This window comes from Sus scrofa, chromosome 13, assembly GCF_054392235.1.
Source record: "Sus scrofa isolate SSC_HxYL_T2T_F1_AM1 chromosome 13, Sscrofa_HxYL_maternal_Yorkshire_Landrace_v2.0, whole genome shotgun sequence".
In the NCBI taxonomy this organism is placed as follows: domain Eukaryota; kingdom Metazoa; phylum Chordata; class Mammalia; order Artiodactyla; family Suidae; genus Sus; species Sus scrofa.
This window is the reverse complement of record NC_139395.1, coordinates 187,982,053-188,003,523: the sequence shown is the minus strand read 5'-3', so window position 1 is coordinate 188,003,523 and position 21,471 is coordinate 187,982,053. Positions and strand designations below refer to the sequence as shown.

Sequence of the window (21,471 nt, the reverse complement as noted above, 5' to 3'; positions counted from 1 at the left end):
TTGTTCAGTTATTCAAACTGTTTATTCCCTCAAAACATTTAACTGATTATTTAAGCAAGAGTCACATGCAACGAGGGCAGATGAAGACGACATGCACCCATCCAAGTGTTCATGGAGAAAATGGTGAAACTTTTGTTCACATCGACCAGGGCACATAAAAATACCATTCTCCTTGGGAGAGAACTTCACCTATTATGTAACACTATGTGATTTACTCCTTAATTGAAATGTGAGCACCTTCCTTCTTTTCGATTTTGTGTGAAACCCATAGAGTAACCAGTATGATAGCCACTCATGTACCAAGAGATTAACATACTTCCCAAAGCATCAGCATCATCCAGAGAATCTGGACATATAGGAGGTGGTGGGGGAATTATTGGTGGTCCAGAAGGAAATGGAGGCAGCCAGCATGACAGGAAGTGTGGCGCAGCAGCGATGGTGGTGGTGGAGGTGGTGGTGGGCCATTGAATTTTAGACTTGGCTTTCTTGGTCCAAGACCTGCTCCTGGCATAGGGGGTGGTGGAGGGAGAAAAGTGTTCCATGGAGAAGCTTTTGACTTGATGTTATTTGGCTTATTTCCAGGAGACCCTGGAGGAGCTCTCACTTTCATCTGTGGAAATTTGACTTTCATTTTCATTCTCCTGAGCATTCTCTTCTGTATTATGAGCTACTTCAGAAGTGGGGGAAAGTAAATCATACAGATTTTGCTCTTCTCTATGTCCATATCCAGTGTAAACCACAATACAGGTTTCTCTCTTAAATAGAATCAATGGTAGCTGGGTAAATGCAGCCATCTTCCGACCAAATGGCAGAACATCTGTCACCAACCTTCCACTGCTTCAAGGAAGCTGTGTTGTTCTTTTTTTGGTTTTTATTCTTCTTAGGAGGTTTTCTTTTAGGTGTGGCTTTTGGTTTATCTGAAGCTTCGGAAATGTCGCCATTCTTTAGAGCGTGCTTAAATGAAGCCACAGCTTTATCATAAGCTTTTATCAATGCTGTATCATCCCAAATGTCCAAATCATCACTCTGGCCTGTGCCCCTCCGGAACCCCACCGAGTCCTCTGCCTCAGGAATACCGCTGCCACCGTCACCGCTGCCGCGGCCACCGCCGCCCATCGCCATGTTGCACCTACTGCTCAAGCTTTGTTGATAGGTGAGTATCTTTTATTATAGTCATACAAAGGTATTAATTTCCTGCTTTGTATGGATTTACAATTTTAATGTGTGGTTCACAGTATTTGAAGATGACCCTTTTTATACTGTAAAATTTAGTCTATTTGGGCAGATTTTGTGTTTTTCCTTCCTATGTGTTTGTACATATATATTTTTTTAATTAGGGAGTTTCTGTCGTGGCTCAGTGGTTCCTGTTGTGGCTCAGTGGTTAATGAATCTGACTAGAAACAATGAGGTTGCGGGTTCAATCCCTGCCTCACTCAGTGGTTTAAGGATCCGGCATTGCCATGAGCTGTGGTGTAGCTCGCAGATGCGGCTCAGATCTGGTGCTTCTGTGGATCTGGCATGGGCCCGTGGCTACAGCTCTGATTGGACCCCTAGCTTAGGAACCTCCATATACCGTGGGTGCAGCCCTAGAAAAGAAAAAAGACAAAAAAAAATTACCAAATTGTATTTAAGACTGTCTTTCTAATGGAATTAAAATTCTTCTGATGAGATTTACATGAGATTTACCTTCTTCCCATGTAAGAAAATGTTTGTTCCATTATCTATGTGGTAGTTAAATGGATTGGTAAATGTATGTCAAATTCTACATATTTATTTCATGTATTTTTGATAAGGTTATCATGCTTCACAATTCATATACATTGTAATTGAAGGGGAACCATAAGCATATGAGGAAAAAATATGTACCAATCAAAGCTGTTTGAAAGGATACAGTAGTAGGAAACAATGAAAAAGATAAAATAATAAATTCAACAAAAATAATTAAATAATGTTATTACAACATAAGAGGATCATGCTCTTTCAAAATATTAACCAGAATAGGATGAACATATTTAAGGTTTTTATACAAGTTATGTATATGTTACCATTACAAATGTTATGGACAAAGACCCCAAACATGTAATTTTTCATGTAGTATCTGTGCAATGTTTTAAATGTAACCCTTCACTATTTATTATTAAAATGAAATAATTATCATATCTGTAAGATGCTCCAGTATATTCTTTTTTGGATTATTTTACATGACAGTTTATGACAAGATATAGTTCCCTGAGCAGTAGGATCTTGTTTCTCTGTTTTATATATAGTAGTTTATATCTACTAATCCTAAACTCCCAACATGTATCTCCATTCCTTTCTGCTTTGTTAACTTTAAGTTTGTTTTCTATGTCTGTGAGTCTGTTTCTGCTTTGTAAATAAGTTCATTTGTATCATCTTTGTAGATTCCACATTTAATTGACATCATATGATATTTGCCTTTGTCTCACTTGCTTCACTTAGTATGATAATTTCTTGGTCCATTCATGTTGTAGCAAATGGCATTATTTCATTCTTTTCTATGGCTGAGTAATATTACATTGTATATGGAATGTCTTGGTTATTGTAAATTGTGCTGCAATGAATATTAGGGTGCATGTGTATTTTCCAGTTAGGGTTTTCTCCACATATATCCAGAGTGGAATTGATGAATCAAATGGCAACTCACTTTTTTAGTTTTTAAGAAACTTCCACACTGTTTTCCATAGTAGTTGGAACAATTTACATTCCCACCAGCAGTGTAAGAAGGTTTCCTCTTCTCCATACCCCTTCCCACATTTATTGTTTGTAGAATTTTTGATGATGGCCATTCCAACTGGTGTGAGGTGATACCTCATTGTAGTTTTGATTCAAATTTCTTTAATTAATTAGTTATTTTGAGCATCTTTTCATGGTTTTTTTTGTTCTTCTTTTTGAAAAACCTGTATGTCTTCTTTGGAGAAATATCTATTTAGATCATCTGCTCATTTTTTCCTTTTGTGTGTGTGTGTGTGTGTGTGTGTGTGTGTGACTAAGGTGTATGAGCTGTTTGTATAATTTGGAAGTTAAGACCTTGTAAGTCACATCATTTGAAGATATTTTCTCCATGTTCATAAGTTGTCTTTTTGTTTTGTGTATGGTTTCCTTTGCTGTACAAAAGCTTATAGATTTGATTAGGTCCCACTTGTTTATTTTGGCTTTTATGTCTATTGCCTTGGGATACTAACCTAATAAAACATTGGTTTGATTTATGTTAGAGAACGTTTTGCCTATATTCTCTTCTAAGAGTTTCATGGTGACATGTTTTGTGTTTAAGTCTGTAAGCCATTTTGAATTTATTTTTGTAGATGGTGTGAAGGATTGTTCTGAATTCATTGATTTACATGTGGCTGTCCAACTTTCTCAATACCACTGCTGAAAAGACTGTCTTTTTTCCATTGTATATTCTTGCATCTTTTGTCAAAAGTCAATTGACTGTAAGTGTATAGGTTTATTTCTGGCCTCTGTGTTCTGTTCCATTGATCCATATATCTGTTTTTGTGTCAGTGCAACACTATGTTGATTACTGTAGCTTTATGGTATTGTTTGAAGTCTGAGGGGATTATACCTCCAGCTTACTCTTTTTCCTTAGCATTACTTCAGTAATTCTGGGTCTTTTGTGGTTCCATTTAAATCTTAGGATGACTTGTTTTTGTTCTGTGAAAAATGTCATGGATAATTTGATAGAGATCACATTAAATATGTAGATTACTTTGAGTATTGTGGCCATCGTAACTATATTAATTCTTGCAATACAAGTGCATGGGCTATCTTTCCATTTATTTGAATCATCTTCAGTAGCTTTTATCAGTGTTTCATAGTTCTTAGCATAAGTCTTTTACCTCCTTGGTCATGTTTATTCCTAAGTTTTTTTTTTTTATGTAATTGTAAAAGGGTTTTTTAAAATTTCCCTTTCTTATACTTCATTGTTAAAGAAATCCATATATTTCTGCACATTAATTTTGTATCCTGTGACACTGCCACTTCTGTTTATCAGTTCTGATAGGTTTTCTGTGCATTCTATAGAGTTTTTTAATAGAGTATCATATCATCTGCATATGAGGAGAGTTTTACATCTTCTCTTCCAATTTGAATAAATTTTATTTCTTTTTCTTGTCTGATTACTGTGGATAGGCCTTCCAATACTATGTTAAATAGAGGTACTTTAGAGTGGACATCCTTGTCGTATTCCAGATTTTAGTGGGAATGTTTTCAGCTTTTCACTATTGAGTATTACATTGGATGTGGCTTTGTCATAAATAGCTTTATTATACTAAGATATGATTCCCTCTATATTCACTGTGGTCAGAAATTTTACCATGAATGGATTTTGAATTTTATTACATGCTTTTTTCTTCATCTATTGAGATGATCATTTATTTTTAATTTTTTTTTCTTTTGCTGATGTGGGGTATCACATCAATTGAATTGCATATGTTGAGCCATTCTTGTGACCCTGGGATGAATCCAACTTGATCATGGTGATTGATCCTTTTTATACACTGTTGGCTTCAGTTTACAAAGATTTTGTTGAATGTTTTTCATATATATTTGTCAAAGATATTGGCCTGCAATATTCTTTCCTGGGGGGTTATGTCTTTGGTTTAGGTTTCAGAGTGATTGGTGGCTTCATAGAATTACTTTGGGATTATTCTTTCCTCTTCAATCTTTTGGAAGATTTTGAGAAGGACTGGTATAAGTTCTTCTTTTGTATGTTTGGTAGAATTCCCAGTGGATATTGGCAGATCTTTATACTTGAAACACTCTTCTTCACTTGTCTTATTTAGATTTTCAGAGGTTAACTTTCAATGAAAAACATGTTAAATAATTTCAGATGTTATACTTTCTACAACTTAGGATCAGATTCCATGGTACTTTTTGACGTTTAAACTCATAATACTAATGCTGTCTTTTATTGCTTATGACTTGCAGTTACATAGTTTGCTGTAATATTTGCAAACAATTTAATATGCAGTCTATTCATATTTAGGAAGTATATTACAAGATATGTTAGCAAAACAATCTAAAGAATTTAGGGATAATTATAGTGTAGAACAGAATAAAGAATCTGATTGTATGGAAATTTATTGGTAAATAATCACATATGTCAATTAGAATTAAAGAAAGATAAAAACTGATATGATGGAAGTTCCCACTGTGATACAGTAGGATAAGGATCTTACTTCAGTGCCTCAGGTTACTGAGGAGGTTTGGGTTTGATTCCTCCCCTCGCACAGTGGGTAAGGATCCAGTGTTGCCGCAGCTATGACACAGGCTGAAGCTGAGGCTTAGATTCAATCCCTGGTTTGGGAACTTCCATATGCTACAGTTATGGCCAATAAATAAATAAATAAATAAATAAATAAATGTAAAAATAAAATTAAGCCAATATGATGATTAATGACAATTTCATATAGATAATAGTAATATTAATAGTGATAATTGTAATATTAAATGCTTTTTCTGGGCCATGATAATGCCAATTTTGTCTCAGCCCATTTCTGAAACAGTTTGAATAGATGAAGTTCTTGCAGCAAAGTGAGAAAAATACAGCTAACTGACAGACAGTTCCCTCAAGGTGTCAGTATGGTTAATTCACCTCTTTCCAAATTACCCTCAACCAAAATGAACTCTTGACTATCAAGATAATTCAGTCTCCTGTGGGCAGAATTATATATAGCTTAATTCATGTAGACTTTAAAGATTAAGATCTAATAAATTAATATATTATGAGAAAAAAAAACACCATTAGAAAACTGGAGGTCTAGTTAGCTCTTCCTCTATTATCTAAATAAATAACAGGTTGAATTAAAAACAAAGTTGAACAAAAAAATTGTATTCTGAGAGTCAGTTTTATGTTTTTTATAACCTTTGATATAGAACAATAGTAAAAAAAAAAGTACATCATTTTTTAAAAAGCTAGTGTAGTAACAAAACATTTGAGGAATAATGAAGCTACTAAGTCAGAAGACAATTGCCAGTGAAAAAAGTTTATTACTCAGTGCTTCTGTAAGAAGGTGCACCACTGTAAGTAGGGCTACTTAGGAAAATACAGAGGTGGTGGCAGGCAGAGAGGGAGAGGACTGTGGAGAAGAGTGTTTACTGTGGTTTCCACAGGAATGAAAAAGTGAAGCAGAATACACAGATTTAGGATTAGCTAGTGTGAATAATTTCAGTAGGCTCTGGGACTAGGGACTATCCCTGGTTGTCTTGTATCAAGCCCTGAGATGATGAGGGCAGTTAAAGTGTAGTGGCCCAGACTATGAGAGCACAACAAGGAAAGTAGGTGGAGGCATGGACCCTGGCTTGGTTGGTTTTTATTTGAAAAGCATTCCCTCAGGAGCACACTTTCTGGGGAAGCAAGTAACACCAAGACAATGCAACTTCGATGTATTAATGGGTTGTCTAGAAGTCACATACAAATTTTATGTGTGTAGGGTAGATGGTAGAACATCAAATTTATATGATTAATATGTATAGTTTAAATAAATACATCACTCTTTGTGGATATGTCAGACACTGGCTGAACACTGCCAAAGTGTCCCGCATGAGTCAATATTTTTTTTCTGTTTTTCTACTTTACTCCTTTGAAAAGGAAAAATTTCTTCCTTTAAAAATGTTTCTATGTTTAAAGGTTGGATTAGACTCTTTTGTCTTAAGATCATCTCTAATTCATTTTGCTGTGTTACAGTTTATGTATTAAAAGCAACACTCTAGGTTAAGTAGTTTTCTCATGATAAAGTGGTAGTGACTCAAGCCCAGATACAATCAATCCCAAATATTAGGCTTTCCATTTCTCATAAATGTCATCTTTTCTTGATTATTTTTCTTATGCTGGTATTATATTATTCTATTTTAACAAATTGTAAAATGCCCATAAATTCCAGGTATAAGGAAGATTGTATCTCTTTCATTTTGTTTCTTATTTAAGAATTCCAATAACTCCCTCTTAAAATTCTTTCTTGCATAGGACCAACTTGACTTATGAAAACTTCCTAGAGATATGCTAAACCCATCATGGGCATATCCTCTAGAGATGCCAGACCTGGGGAACAGTTGAATTTAGTAAACTGTTTTTGTTTTGTGTTATGTTGTTCTACATTGTTTTCTTTTTTTATGTTGCTATGCATTATCAGTATTGAAGCTCAGGCTGCTATATTCTCATGAATAATTATCTTTTCTGAAGCAATACTAGATCAGATTATCACACATCTTCTGTGGACCCATAAATTAATTCAATTGGGTACTTAACATTTATTCAAACAACATATATCCAAATCATATATAGGTTCTCATATGATTCATGCCACATGCCCCTGGAACCAGTCTTCTCCCATAAAAGCCATATTTTGAGCTTTTTTGGTTGTTGTTGGAATCGATTTCTTCTCTCTGTAAAGAAATATTATTTGGCGGCCTACATTTGTCCCTGGTATTTCTTGTAAGCTACCTCGGGCTACCTCAGACTGCCTAACTTTAGTGCTTAGCAGAATATTGTATATTTAGCATTTAGTGTAATACAAGTATATTTATACTCTAAGTTAGAGATATACTTACCATGCAACCCAGAAATTCCTCTCTTAGTTATTTACCAGATGAATGAAAACATATATTTACAAAAATTTTATACAGAAAAGCTTATAGCAGCATTATTCATAATAGTGCAAAAATAGAACCAAGAAAAGTCCATTAACAAGTAAAATGGTTAAAAAATGGGAGGTGTAGTAGGGAGGTAAGTACTCAACAGTGAAAAGAAACAAAGTGGCAATACATGTAATGCCATGAATTCATCTCAAGTATATCTTGCTGAGCAAAAGAGAACTTACTGTGAAATTCAATTTAAAAGAAATTCCAGAGGAGGCAAAACTAATCTCTAGGGGAAAAAAAAAAAAAGATCAGTTTCTACCTGGCTCAGGAGAGAGAGAATGAGAGTTGCCTGAAAAGGGGTACATGAGAATATTTTGGGATGGTTAAATATTTTATCTTGATATCATTGATAATCGTGGTGGTTACATGTGTGTAGACTTATTAAAATACACTGAGGCATATTTTTAACTGATATAATTGCTTTTATATAAATTATACTTCAATAAAGCAGTTTAAAACAATTCAATAAATTGAAATAATAGATTCAAGATAATAAATATTAGTTAATTGAATGTTAAGTGAATCAGGCAAAATAGAAGTTATTAAACTCCTTGTTTTTATAAATTAGTTTTATTTCTGAAAAATAATATTTAAAAGATTTCTTACTTCATTATTGAATATATAAAATATACCTTAATTTCTATGGCTATATTGACTACAACAAAAGTTTCAGAGTTAAATACATATAAAATGAATGGTGCAGTTAAAACATTAATATTCATTAATTATATCACTATCATAATAAAAATTTCAAAAATGAACAACTCATTTTCACATTCTAAGGCTAAATCTAAAGAATTTATTAATATACTAATTGATCTTCATTCACTAGCATTAGATTCCCAGCATTATTTTTAATTGAAAGTGATATTCTATAAATTATAATTTACTTACCAGAATTCATTTTGTTCCATATATACCAATTAGGAATTAAATTCTCAACAGTTTAAGTTTAAAGATAATTATAGCAACTTGCCCTTTCCTATTCTATTTTCCAGCAAAATATATTCATAAAAGCTCCTGGAAAATAACATGCTGTGGATTAGATCTTAATATATTTGGCAGAGGTCATTTAGGGATACATGAGGATTTTCAATGAATGTATTTCCAGAAGAAATTTTTAAAATACATTTTTATCTATAAATTTTTCTATAAAATAATTATTATGCCAATTTTTTTTTTCATAGTAAGACTAAATGCAGTCAACTCTTAAAAAGAAGGATTTGAACTACGTGGGTCCACTGATACTCAGATTTTCTTTAATAAATATATAGTCAGCACTCTGTACTCTCAAGTTTTATATCCACATAGTCAACCAACCACCAGACTAAATTTTCTTCCTTTTTTTAATAATGATTTTTAATTTTTCCATTGCAGCTGGTTTGCAGTGTTTTGTCAAATTTCTTCTGTACAACAAGGTGATCCAGTCACATATACATGTATACATTCTTTTTTCTCACACTATCATGCTTCATCATAAGTGACTAGATATAGTTCCCAGTGTTATACAGCATGATCTCATTGCTTATCCATTCCAAAGGCAATAGTTTGCATCTATTAACCCCAAATTCCGAGTATATCCCACTCCCCCCTCCGCTTTGCAGCCACAAGTGTGTTCTCCATGTCCATGATTTTCTTTTCTGTGGAAAGGCTCATTTGTGCCGTATATCAGATTCCAGATATAAGTGATATCACATGGTATTTGTCTTTGTCTTTCTGACTTACTTCACGCTGTATGAGAGTCTCTAGTTCCATCCATGTTGCTGAAAATGGCATTATTTCATTCTTTTGTATGGCTGAGTAGTATTCCATTGTGTATATATACCACATCTTCCTAATCCAATCATCTGTGGATGGACAATTGGGTTGTTTCCATGTCTTGGCTATTGTGAATAGTGCTGCAATGAACATGCAGGTGCATGTGTCTTTTTCAAGGAAAGTGTTGTCTGGATATATGCTCAGGAGTGGGATTGCAGGGTCACATGGTAGTTCTATATATAATTTTTAAAGTACCCCCATACTGTTCTCCACAGTGGTTGTACCAGTTTATATTCCCACCAACAGTGCAGGATGGTTCCCTTTTCTTCACATCCTCTCCAACATTTGTTATTTGTGAACTTATTAATGATGGCCACTCTGACAGGTATGAGGTGATACCTCATAGTAGTTTTGATTTTCATTTCTATAATAATCAGTGATGTTGAGCATTTTTTCATGTATTTTCTGGCCATCTGTATATCTTCCTTGGAGAAATGTCTATTCAGGTCTTTTGCCCATTTTTCTATTGGTTTGTTAGCTTTTTTGCTGTTGAGTTGTATTAAGCTATTTATATGTTTTAGAGATTAAGCCCTTGTCAAGCGAATCATTTGAAACTATTTTCTCCCATTCTGTAAGTTGTCTTTTTGTTTTCTTTTTGGTTTCCTTTGCTGTTCAAAAGCTTGTCAGCTTGATTAGGTCCCATTTCTTTATTTTTGTTTTTATTTTGGTTGCTTTGAGAGACTGACCTGATAAAACACTTGTAAGGTTGATTTAGGGAATGTTTTGCTTATGTTCTCTTCTAGAATTTTGATGGTGTCTTGTCTTACATGTAAGTTTTTAAGCCATTTTGAGTTTATTTTCATGCATGGAGTGAGGGAGTGTTCCAGTTTCATTGATTTACAAGTAGCTGTCCAGTTTTCCCAGCAACACTTGCTGAAAAGACTATCTTTCTCCCATTTTATATTCTTGCCTTCTTTGTTGAAGATTAATTGACCATAGGTATCTGGGTTTATTTCTGGGTCCTGTATTCTGTTCCATTGGTCTATCTGCCTGTTTTGGTAACACTACCACACTGTTTTGATGACTGTGGCTTTGTAGTATTTCTTGAAGTCTGGGAGAGTTATGCATCCTGCTTGGTTTTTGTTCCTCAGGATTGCTTTTGTGATTCGGGGTCTTTTGTGGTTCCATATAAATTTTTGGATTGTTTGTTCTAGTTCTGTGGTAAAATGTCTAAATGCCAGTGGACTGAATGCTCCAATCAAAGCAGAGTGGCAGATTGTATAAAAAAGCAAAAACCTACAATCTTCTGTCTGCAAGAGACTCACCTTAGGGCAAAGGACACATATAGTTTGAAAGTGAAGGAATGGAAATAGATATTTTATGCCAATGGACAATACAGGAAAGCAGGAGTTGCAATACTCATATCGGACAAAGTAGACTTTAAAATGAAGGTCAGAAAGAAAAACAAAGAAGGACCCTATCTGATGGCAAAAGAATTCATTCAAGAAGAAAATATTATAGTTGTCAATATATATACCACTAATACAGGAACACCCAGATACATACAACAAATACTAATAGACATAAAGGTAGAAATTGATGGGAATATAATAATAGTAAGAGATTTTAACACCCCACTCACATCAATGGACAGATCCTCTAGACAGAAAATCAGTAGGGCAACAGAGATCCTAAAGGACACAGTAGAAAAGTTAGACTTAATCAACATTTTCAGTACATTACATTGAAAAAATCAGAACATACATACTTCTCAAGTGCACATGGAACATTCTCAAGGACCAATCACATACTGGGGCAGAAATCTATTCTCAAAAAATTTGAGAGTATAGAAGTTATTTCAAGTATCTTCTCTGACCACAATGGCATGAAACTAGAAATCAACCACAGGAAAATAAATGAGAAAAAAACTAACTATATGGAGACTAAACAACATGCTACTAAAAATCCAATGGGTTAATGAGGAAATCAAGAAGGAAATTAAAAAATACCTTGATATAAAAGATAATGAAGACACAACAATTCAAAATCTATCAGATGCCACAAAAGCAGTGCTCAGAGGGAAGTTCATAGCAATATAGGCCTTCCTCAAAAAAGAAGAAAAATCACAAATAGAAATTTATCTCACTACCTAAATGAAAAAGAAATAACAACCAAAACCTAAAGTCAACAGAAGGAAGGAAATCACAAATATCAGAGTGAAATTAATTAAATAGAGATTCAAAAAACAATAGAAAAAAATCAACAAAACCAAATGCTGTTTTTTTTTTTTTAAGGTAAACAAAATTGACAATCCTCTGGCTAGACTCACCAAGAAGAGGAGAGAAAAAACCCAAATAAACAAAATATGAATTTAAAAGGGAGAAATCACAATGGATACTGCAGAAATACAAAAAACCATGAGAGAATACTATGAACAATTGTATGCCAACAAATTTGACAACCTAGAAGAAATGGACAACTTTCTAGAGACTTACAGCCTGACAACACTGAATTAAGAAGAAAGAGATCAACTGGATAGACCCATCACTAGAAATGAAATTGAATATGTCATGAAAACACTCCCTACCAATAAAAGTCCAGGACCAGATAGCTTCACAGGCAAATTCTACAAAACATACAAAGAGGAACGTATACTCATCCTCCTTAAACTTTTCCAAAAGATTGAAGAAGAAGGAACACTCCCATAGACATTCTCTAACACCACCATCACCCTAATACCAAAACCAGACAGATACCACCAAAAAAGAAAACTATAGGCTCTTATCTTTGATGAATATAGACGCAAAAATTCTCATCACAATTTTAGCCAACCAAACAATCCAACAACATGTCAAAAAGATCATACACCATGACCAGGTGGGATTTATTCCAGGTTCACAAGGATGGTTCAACACATGCAAATCAATCAATGTCATACACCACATTAACAAAAGAAAAGTCAAAACCACATGATCATCTCAATAGATGCAGAAAAAACATTTGACAAAGTCTAACATCCATTCATGATCAAAACTCTTACCAAAGTGGGTATAGAGGGAATATAACTTAACATAATAAAAGCCATTTATGACCAACCCACAGCAAATAAAATATTCAATGGAGAAAAGCTGAAAGCCTTCCCACTAAAATCTGGAACCAGACAAGGATGCCCACTCTCAGCACTGTTATTCAACATAGTACTGGAAGTCCTAGCCACAGCAATCAGACAAACAAAAGAAATAAAACGTATCCAAATAGGAAGAGATGAGGTAAAATTGTCACTGTATGCTGATGACATGATACTCTATATAGAAAACCCTAAGGACTCAACCCCAAAACTACTTGATTGGATCAACGAATTCAGCAATGTAGCAGGATATAAGATTAACTTTCAGAAATCAGTCACATTTCTGTATACTAACAATGAAATATTAGGAAATGAATGCAAAAATACAATACATTTTAAAATGGCACCCCAAAATATCAAATACCTTGGAATACACCTGACCAAGGAGGTGAAAAACTTATATGCTAAGAACTATAAAACTTTAACCAAGGAAATTTAAGAGGACTCAAAGAAATGGAAAGATATTCCATGCTCCTGGGTTGGAAAAATTAATATTGTAAAAATGGCTATACTACCCAAACCAATTACAGACTCAGTGAACTCCCTATCAAATTACCCACAACTGAATTTTCCACCCTCCCTTCATTGAATCCATGCAGTCAAATCAGAGGGCTGACTGCTAAACCATTTTAGATAAGAGACTTGAGCACCACAGATTTTGCTATGAAGGCAGTAGTTCCTGGAACCCATCCCCCTTTCAAACACTGAGGAGGGACTGTAAATGGTAATGGAAGTAAACAAACGTAAAGCACCAATTTTTTAAAAAAATTAAGCACATTTTACATAAATGTATTAAATTGGATTTATACAATTTAACATTGATATGCTTCTGAATTCAAATGTTTTAAATAGTATCAATGTTTTACAAATAAATAAATTATGGCTATAAGATTATACTGATACTGTATCACTGAAATTATTTTTTGAAGTCAAAACATAAAGTGCCACTCAAATTGGAATATTATCAGGCTAGTAATTAAATCTCACAGTCAATTTAGATAATCGCAGTAAGCATAAATTTGAAGTATGCAGTATATTAAAAGTATTGTTGTGTCCTTATTTCAAATAACAAGAGCAAACAGCTTGACGCAAGGGTATTCTGCCAGATATTCAACTTTAGTGAACACAGAATAGTTCTGTAAAATAATACTGCTCATATACAAATGAACATCACCAAGAAATAGAAAACAATATCCCTTTCCTAGTTTTAATTATGTCTCTGGTTATATAATATACATTAATTTTAAAGTATATCTTATATTTAATTATGCATAATTAAACTATTTATATTACCTATTTTTAATTTATAGACTCCAAATCAATTGGGGATGTATTCTAGTCTTAAGATTTTAGTTCAGTGTAACATTTAATGAAATCACTCCTCTCATCAAATTATACAAACTTATCCAGAACTTGACAACTGGGTGAAAATAAATCTAAACTACTTTTCAATAAAATTAAATAATTGCTAATACATAATGAGATTTATAATGATTTGCAGGAATTTCAGTTTCATTCAAACTGGAAAAATAATCTTTATTTCCTTAAAATTTTTAATAATTTAAAATATTTCTAATTTTGTATATGTCCAAATTACTTATGTATGCTATTCCAAAGTAATTGTTATCTACCGGGTAGGATAATCTTTAAATGTCAAAGTTTGAGGGAAAATATGCTTCTGATACCAAGAAAACTTATTAAAAATAGGTTTATTGGGTCACATTAATATTTTTTTTATTTAAGTATTCTGAATGAAGTACAGTTCTTATTACAGAACCAGTTTTAAGGTTAATGGACAATATTGATGTGCTTTTCTCTATTGACAAATGAAAATAGATGACAATAGTTCTGAAAATTCCCCTCCCTATTTCTTTCCTTTGGATCACTTTAAATTTTCCATAGGTATTGTTATATGTAAGATAATATTCAGCTTGCTTCCTGGAGACAGGAGTATTTCTAATACCTGTCAAGTTGTCTAGAGGGACGATTACCCGTAAGGTCCCTTTTACCTGAATATGCTTTCTGACATCCTCCTCAGTGAAGTGATCAGACTACACTCTAGGACATGTCTATTACAGGATTCTTAGCAAGAGACGTTTCTTCTAGGTATTTGTGTACCTGAAGAATGTATCCTCAGTTATAAGGGGATAGTCATTCAGTTATTTAGCCTTTGGGGAGTCATCTCAAACACATTGTATCTCAATCTGTATTCAGATGATACAGATTGTAATCTGTAGAAATTATCAAACCATGACAAGAAAATAGTACCAAAGACAGAAAGACCCACACAAGGATATTATAGATCTAAGGGAATAATTTCTAAGGAAGATCAAATTTGGAAGGAATGTCAGACCTCACAGAAGGACGTGTGGTTGCAGGGTATTGCTGTTTACTTAGGAACTGGGCAAGTGGTTACTGGGCAAGTAGGAAAAACCCTCCAGGGCTCAGGATGTGCAGGTGGAGTATGACAGGGCAGTGTTGCATGTGCTGTTGAAATTGGGAGATTCAATGCCTTTACTCTATAGGAACCTGGCTCACTTCTATGTAAAGCTTTGGTTGGGGTGGATCCAGGACACTGCGGAGAAACAGGTTTGAGAGGAGGTCTTGCTAAGCCAGATCCTGCAGGGCCCCTGAAGTGCAGGAGCAGAGACCTGGTCTCCATCACTCAGTCTTTTTCTCTTCTCCTCACTTTCTCTTTTCTGTGTGTGCATATGACACTGAGATAGAAAAGAGGCAGGAAACTTTAAGTCAATGGTTGTGTAGGACTTACAAAATTATGAGATCCAAATGTGGCATGGAATCAGCCATCAGATTCTGGAAAGCTGAGACAATAAATTTGTCATATAAACTTTGGTAGACAAGAGAGCAGAGTTTTCTGTCCAATTTTAATGATATTAAATAAACCTGCAGTATTCTGATATGACCCTGGGAGAATGAAGGTGGTTTCATCAATATCTAAGAAAATATATTTCAAAAATTTGGCACATGAGTGGGTTTTGAGTCAGAACTATTCTGACTCAGGAGAAATGAAGCAATATTTTTTGCATACCTGAAATTGTGAACTGAGCTTTTACATGCTGTGTCTTTATAGATGCCTGTACTCTGTGATACGTGAGGTAAGAATTCCTAAGACCTGTGAAGACACATATAATTATCCATTCATGACCTGAGGTCCTTCTCTTGGGACAGTGCATAAAAACAAGAGATAAAAATCCAAATAATGTAGAGTTATCAATATGATTATAATATAGTAGAAAAATATCAGAAATGGTAGTATATGTCTATACTATATACACACACACATGTCTCTGTGTGTGTGTGTGTGTGAGTGTGTGTGTGTGTGTTTTTTACATGCATAGGAAGCAGGACTCTGGGTCAGGGACACAGTTTATTTCTTGCAAAACATCAGCAGCTAAAACAGCATCTTATGTGCCCTCTCATCTCATGCCCTATTGTAGCATGATGCTGTAAGTGTCTGCTGTTTTCTAATGTGTGACAGGGTGCATCACAGGATGGGAATTCCAAATTTTAGGAGACTCTGAGTTTTTATAATTCTGCTGGCACACCTTCCCATCCTGTTTTCCATCAAAATAGAGAGAACATCTCCTCTGGAGGAGAGATGGGAGTCACATCTAGTACTATTACCCTAGAATGTAAGCAAATGTCTTTGGAAAAGGAAGAGATGATTGATCTTTAGTACCAAGGTTTAGTAGATCTTTGGTTGGTATATCTCTACATATATATAGAGGGATAACACTGTCTCTGCTCCCAAGCCTCATTGCTATTGAAACATCCTTTGCTTACAAGGCCTGAACCATTCAGGGCCATGAGTAATCCATGGCAAATTGTTTCCCAACAGTAAATCAACAGGTTCTTAGAAGTGCAACCATTGATATATTCACACACTTAGAGCTCTAAAGTCACAATTATGTGGATGGTTGGTGGAGAGGTGCAAAAAATGAGGGTTTCGTCAGAAGGTTTGGAATCATAGTTATTCAAGGTATTCAGAAAGAACCAAGGTAGTGTAATAAATACTGAGATTAGAGGTGTTGATATCCACAAATAGTCTGGGCCATTGAAGGCCCTCAAAAGATTTTAGAATTACTATTAAAAACAGTACAACTGAAGTTCTTGTTGTGGCTCAGCAGGTTAAGAACCTGACACTGTATCTCCGAGGAAGTGGGATCCATCCCTGGCTTTCTCAGTAGGTTAAGGATCCAGCATTGCCACGTGCTATTTCATAGGTTGCAGATGTGGCTCATCTGATGTTGCCGTGGCTTTGCCATAGGCCTCAGCTGCAGCTCTGATTCAACCCCTAGTTTGGGAACTTCCATATGCCACAGGTGTGGCCAGAAAACAAACAAACAAACAAACAAAAAAGGACAAAAATTAAGTGATTTTAAACATGAGAATATCTCAAACAGATTGAGTTATTAAAAGAGTATACTTCAGCTATATGAGGAATTGATTTTGTGTTGAATGGATCAAAAATTAGCATGAAAGAAGTTAAATCCAACTAGGAGACCATTAGTATATTCTAGATCAAGGTAGAGATCACTCATACTAGGCTGATGATGCTAGAGATGGGTTACTTCTCTCAAACCCAGACACAGAAGTTATATAAAACTTGGTATGATGGCAGACTCTTCATGTATATTAACATTTCTGGGAAATATTATTTTTTCTGTAATGGTCACAGTTACATATACTATAAAAGCCTCGACCATGGGAAACTTGTGTGTGTTGTTGGGGCAAGGGGAGTCAATGCAGAAAGCATAAAGAACTGGGGAGAAAAGCCAAGTGGGATACAAATGAGCATCCACGTCAATTGAGTGGGCTCCCTCTAGACTCAGGAAACAATTTATGTCTAATATGATGGATGTAGTAGGCAGGGTATGCCTTCAAGCACTTAGAAATAAAGGAATTAGTGAATAGATTGGAAAGTTTTTGTTCCATTAGGCTTGTTCTCTTTGAAGAGGGAGTCAGTGACCCTCTGGAGAGTACAGAAGACACCATGTCCTTCAGGAAGTGTGGTTAAAAGGTTGACATAGGAATGGAAGCCAAGTGCTAAGTTTTAGCACAGGGTTTATTGCATTGATGGATTAGGAATACATGCTGAGAAGCAGAGGGAAAAATTAGCCATAAGGCAAAGTTGCCATGCCACTACAAAATTAAATATCATTATAAAATTAGTTATGTTCTCAAAGGAGGTTTTTATGTTCAGAAGATTACTAAGAGTTTATTTAGTTTTCTAAATTTAATATTCAATTTATGAAATTTACAAATCCCTAAACTAGTTCTTTCTTAAGCTTAAAATCTACATATGAAAATTATATTTCTCTTAAGTCTAGTAAAATTTTACCACCTATTTTAATGGGCATTTGAACAAGTGTTTGGCTCCATTTACGAACCTAGTTAATTAAATACCTTCAACAGTTTAAACTGTTCATAAATTTAATATATTCAATTTATTTTAAAGTATTCCAATTGTCTAATTAATAAATAAGACCTTCCTGAATACTTAAATAACTCCTATAAATTTAATATGGTAAACTAAACCATAAGTTCTCTTAAATGTTACTATGCTGAAAATAAAACTAGGAAATATGTATTAATTTCTCAATTACACTTATTAAAATTAGAATTATGATCAATCTGTTTGCTAAAATGTTAAGTTTTAAAATAAATTACAAGGGCTTAGGTAGCAAATATGCATGATTTCTAAACTTAACACAAAAATACTAACTCTGTATATTTGTTTTAATGCATTTCTACACTAAATTCTAAATCTCCCAAGAGTTAATAATAATGACTCATGAAAAAAAAAATGATGGTCCTAAAAATATTGGCATCCTCAAGCAAAATTTGGAGGCTTTCTGAGGTTAGAGATTCAAACTGTACCATAAATTGTGATTATGAACATCAATATAATTTTTTCATGACTCTACCATGCTGAGTTTGGTACATTCATCATGTAACAACTGAAATACATAAAGAAATGGGTGGTCATATCCCCATATTGCCATTATTACTTGATTTTAAAATGAAATTAGGGTCTGTAAATCCAACCCTATTGTCTCTAATACCTAATTGGGTTTAAATAATGTGTTTATGCTTAATTTATTGTTTTTTTTTTCATTTCACCTATCCAAATCTTATGAGTTTCAAGATGGTATTCAACTGGATTATGTGTGTTTTCCAAATCTTTGTTTAGCTTGGAGTTACAACTCCTAAGTTCATCCTCCTAAGAACAAAAAAAAAAAAATTTAGAATCTATGCTACAAACTGATAATCTCTGATTGGGCAAAACCTTGAAATCCAAACTCTTTTTGCTACTGAAGATGCAAAGGCATTTCCAGGTTTTCTGTGGCCCTGCCATAAAGACCAGATGACTGAAGCTGTAAGTTGAATATTTCAAAGTATCCAGTGCCTATTACTGCTCTGGTCAGAGAGGAAACTGATAATACCCTTTACTCTGAGATATATTACTAAAATTTCAAATTGTCTGAGCCTTGATCTTAGAACACAGTGCTGTCAAAAAAGTGAAATAATTTTGAGTTAAATATTTCTGGTCAGGAGAGAGTAGTAGCCAAAGCTCTGGAATCAGGTTGCCTAGGTTCAAATCTTGAAACTGACACCTACTAGTTCTGTGATGGGAAATAGCTCTATAATGGACTAGTCCATCTGGGGCACATTGATTAAATCATTCTGTTTCACCTTTCACATCTTTGAAATGGGATATAATAGTGTCTCCTGAATAAATTTTCATGAAGGTTAATTTAGACAGCTGCAAGTTGGAATCATCTGGGTTGATTTAAAAAAAAAATCACAGGCTTTCAGACCCCATTCCACAACAACTAGATCAGAAAATCTGAAGGCACTCAAGAAATAAAAATTAAAAAAAAAATCTAAAGGCAAGGGACTGAATAATGCTAATAAAGAAATGAGGATAGTGACTAGTATATTTTATAACATTTTATTTTATTATTGTGTATTCCTAGATGAAATTTATCTCTAAACTTCAGGTTTATTATAGCAATATGTGCCAGCAGACAATTACTACAACCAGTAGTTATTTATTTCAGACTCTACCAAGAAGGTTTTGGAAAAGAACCTGATACTCTACTCTAAATTGGCTTGTAGCCCTTTTCCTTTTTTTGCTCCCCTGTCCATCCCCAAGATTGTTTCCTCCGTTTTGTGTGAGGTCTGTATAGGTAAACCTGAGAGGATAATCGCTCCTTGGCTGCTTCCCACATGGACATATATTAACCTTTCAGGATCTCTAGGTTGGAGACAAAAACTTGCCTTGAGTATTTGGATTATAACTCATGGAAACAGAATAAGAGTATTACTGTGTCATGTACCAAGTATGACCTAGGGAAAAGAAGGTATCCTAGAATATTCAACATTGTTTTATTTGTTGTGATAATAGTGGATTCTTTGGTTATTCCTTGCTCTTGCTCATCTACCCCCAATTCCATCATTTCTATTTACTTAGAAATATTCACTCTTATTTCTACAGTGCTCTGTTCTTTTTATAAAGTTTATGAACTAGCCAAATGCTGAGATTTCTGAATAAAGGAATTTAAGAGAGAGGCAACTCTGCTTCTTAGTGCTAAGATAGTGTCCCAAATCCTCCATAGATGCTTCCTTCCAGGTCATTTACCATTGTCACTGTGTGTGTGTATGTGTGTGTGTGTGTATGTATTGGGGGGGGGGGTTCTCTCTGGTCAGTTGAAGTGATACCTGGTAATCAGATCCTTGGGTTTACCCTGTTGCACTTGTGTGGATCTCCTACCTCCTATCAGAGCCTCAATGGATCAATTCCGATAACTTGTTCATCTTAAAACAGATTCTTAATATTAGTCTACAACTTTTTGTACCTTATTAGATAGTCACTGTGTGGTAAATGTTGCAATAATCCATATCTTTAGGTGGTCCCAACCCATGCTTACAATTGGTCTAGCCAATTGTCTGGTTTTTAATCCATAGTACTGTAGCAAACTGTGTGGAAGCAAAGACTTATAAGTACTTTAGCTTTGAGTTTTGCTCTCACTCTCTCTCTCTCTGAAACCCTGCGATCATAAGTATATGAAGAATCACTCCTAATCTGCAGAAGGATAAGAGCATGTATCCCCATTAACCTAGTCATCCCGGCTAACCATCAGACACAGAGTGAGGTCATTGACCTTCAGTCATCCACAGACACATGGACGAGAGTCACAGAATTGCCTAGCTGAGCCTGGTGCTAATTGCACATTCACAGAATCATGATTTAAATTTCTGATTACAATTTTTAAGTCACTAAATTTTGAGTTGGTTTGTCATAGAACCATGATAGCATATTTAAAATGCAAAATGATGTGTTACATTGTTCTTAGTACCTGCTCATATGGTTATTACCTGCTGATTGGATATCAGCTGTATATCCCTAATTTAGCTGTGTAAGGTGAGATACTTCCTTGTTTCCCATCCCAAATAGGTGGAGAGTAGCTGAGATTCCCTCCTTGTCATTAAAAATTTGTAAATAAAACCATGGAATCCTTAGTGACATCTTATGCATAGGCCAGGAAGCTCACATGAGAGCTCTAATGCCTTTTGTATTAGTAGTTCTTGAGTATTAAATTTTTTCTTGTTTGAGCTACGTCCTTCAGCTTTTAGCATTTTGCTTGGCCCTGCCATCTCATTTATGGGTTAGCAAATTTTGTCTATAAAGGGATAGATTATAAATATTTTAGATTTTTTTTGAGCTATGGAATCTCTGTACAACTACTTAACTCTGTCATTGCAGCACAAATGCATCCATAGATAACATGTGATAATAGACCATGGATGTTTTTCAATATATTTTTATTTCTGAAAAAAGTCTATTGGGCCAGATTTACTCAAAAGCCAAAATCTACCAAACTTGCCCTGTACAATGAATA

The 21,471-nt window shown here is 34.4% G+C and overlaps 1 protein-coding gene and 1 pseudogene across 8 annotated transcripts in view; one reads left to right on the top strand and one right to left on the bottom strand.

The window, feature by feature from the left end:
* LOC146397805 (uncharacterized) overlaps window positions 1-21,471 on the top strand; it is a 1,134,194-nt gene that overhangs the window by 738,582 nt on the left and 374,141 nt on the right. The window lies entirely within an intron of this gene.
* Window positions 214-1,122, bottom strand: LOC100626482 (survival of motor neuron protein pseudogene; annotated as a pseudogene).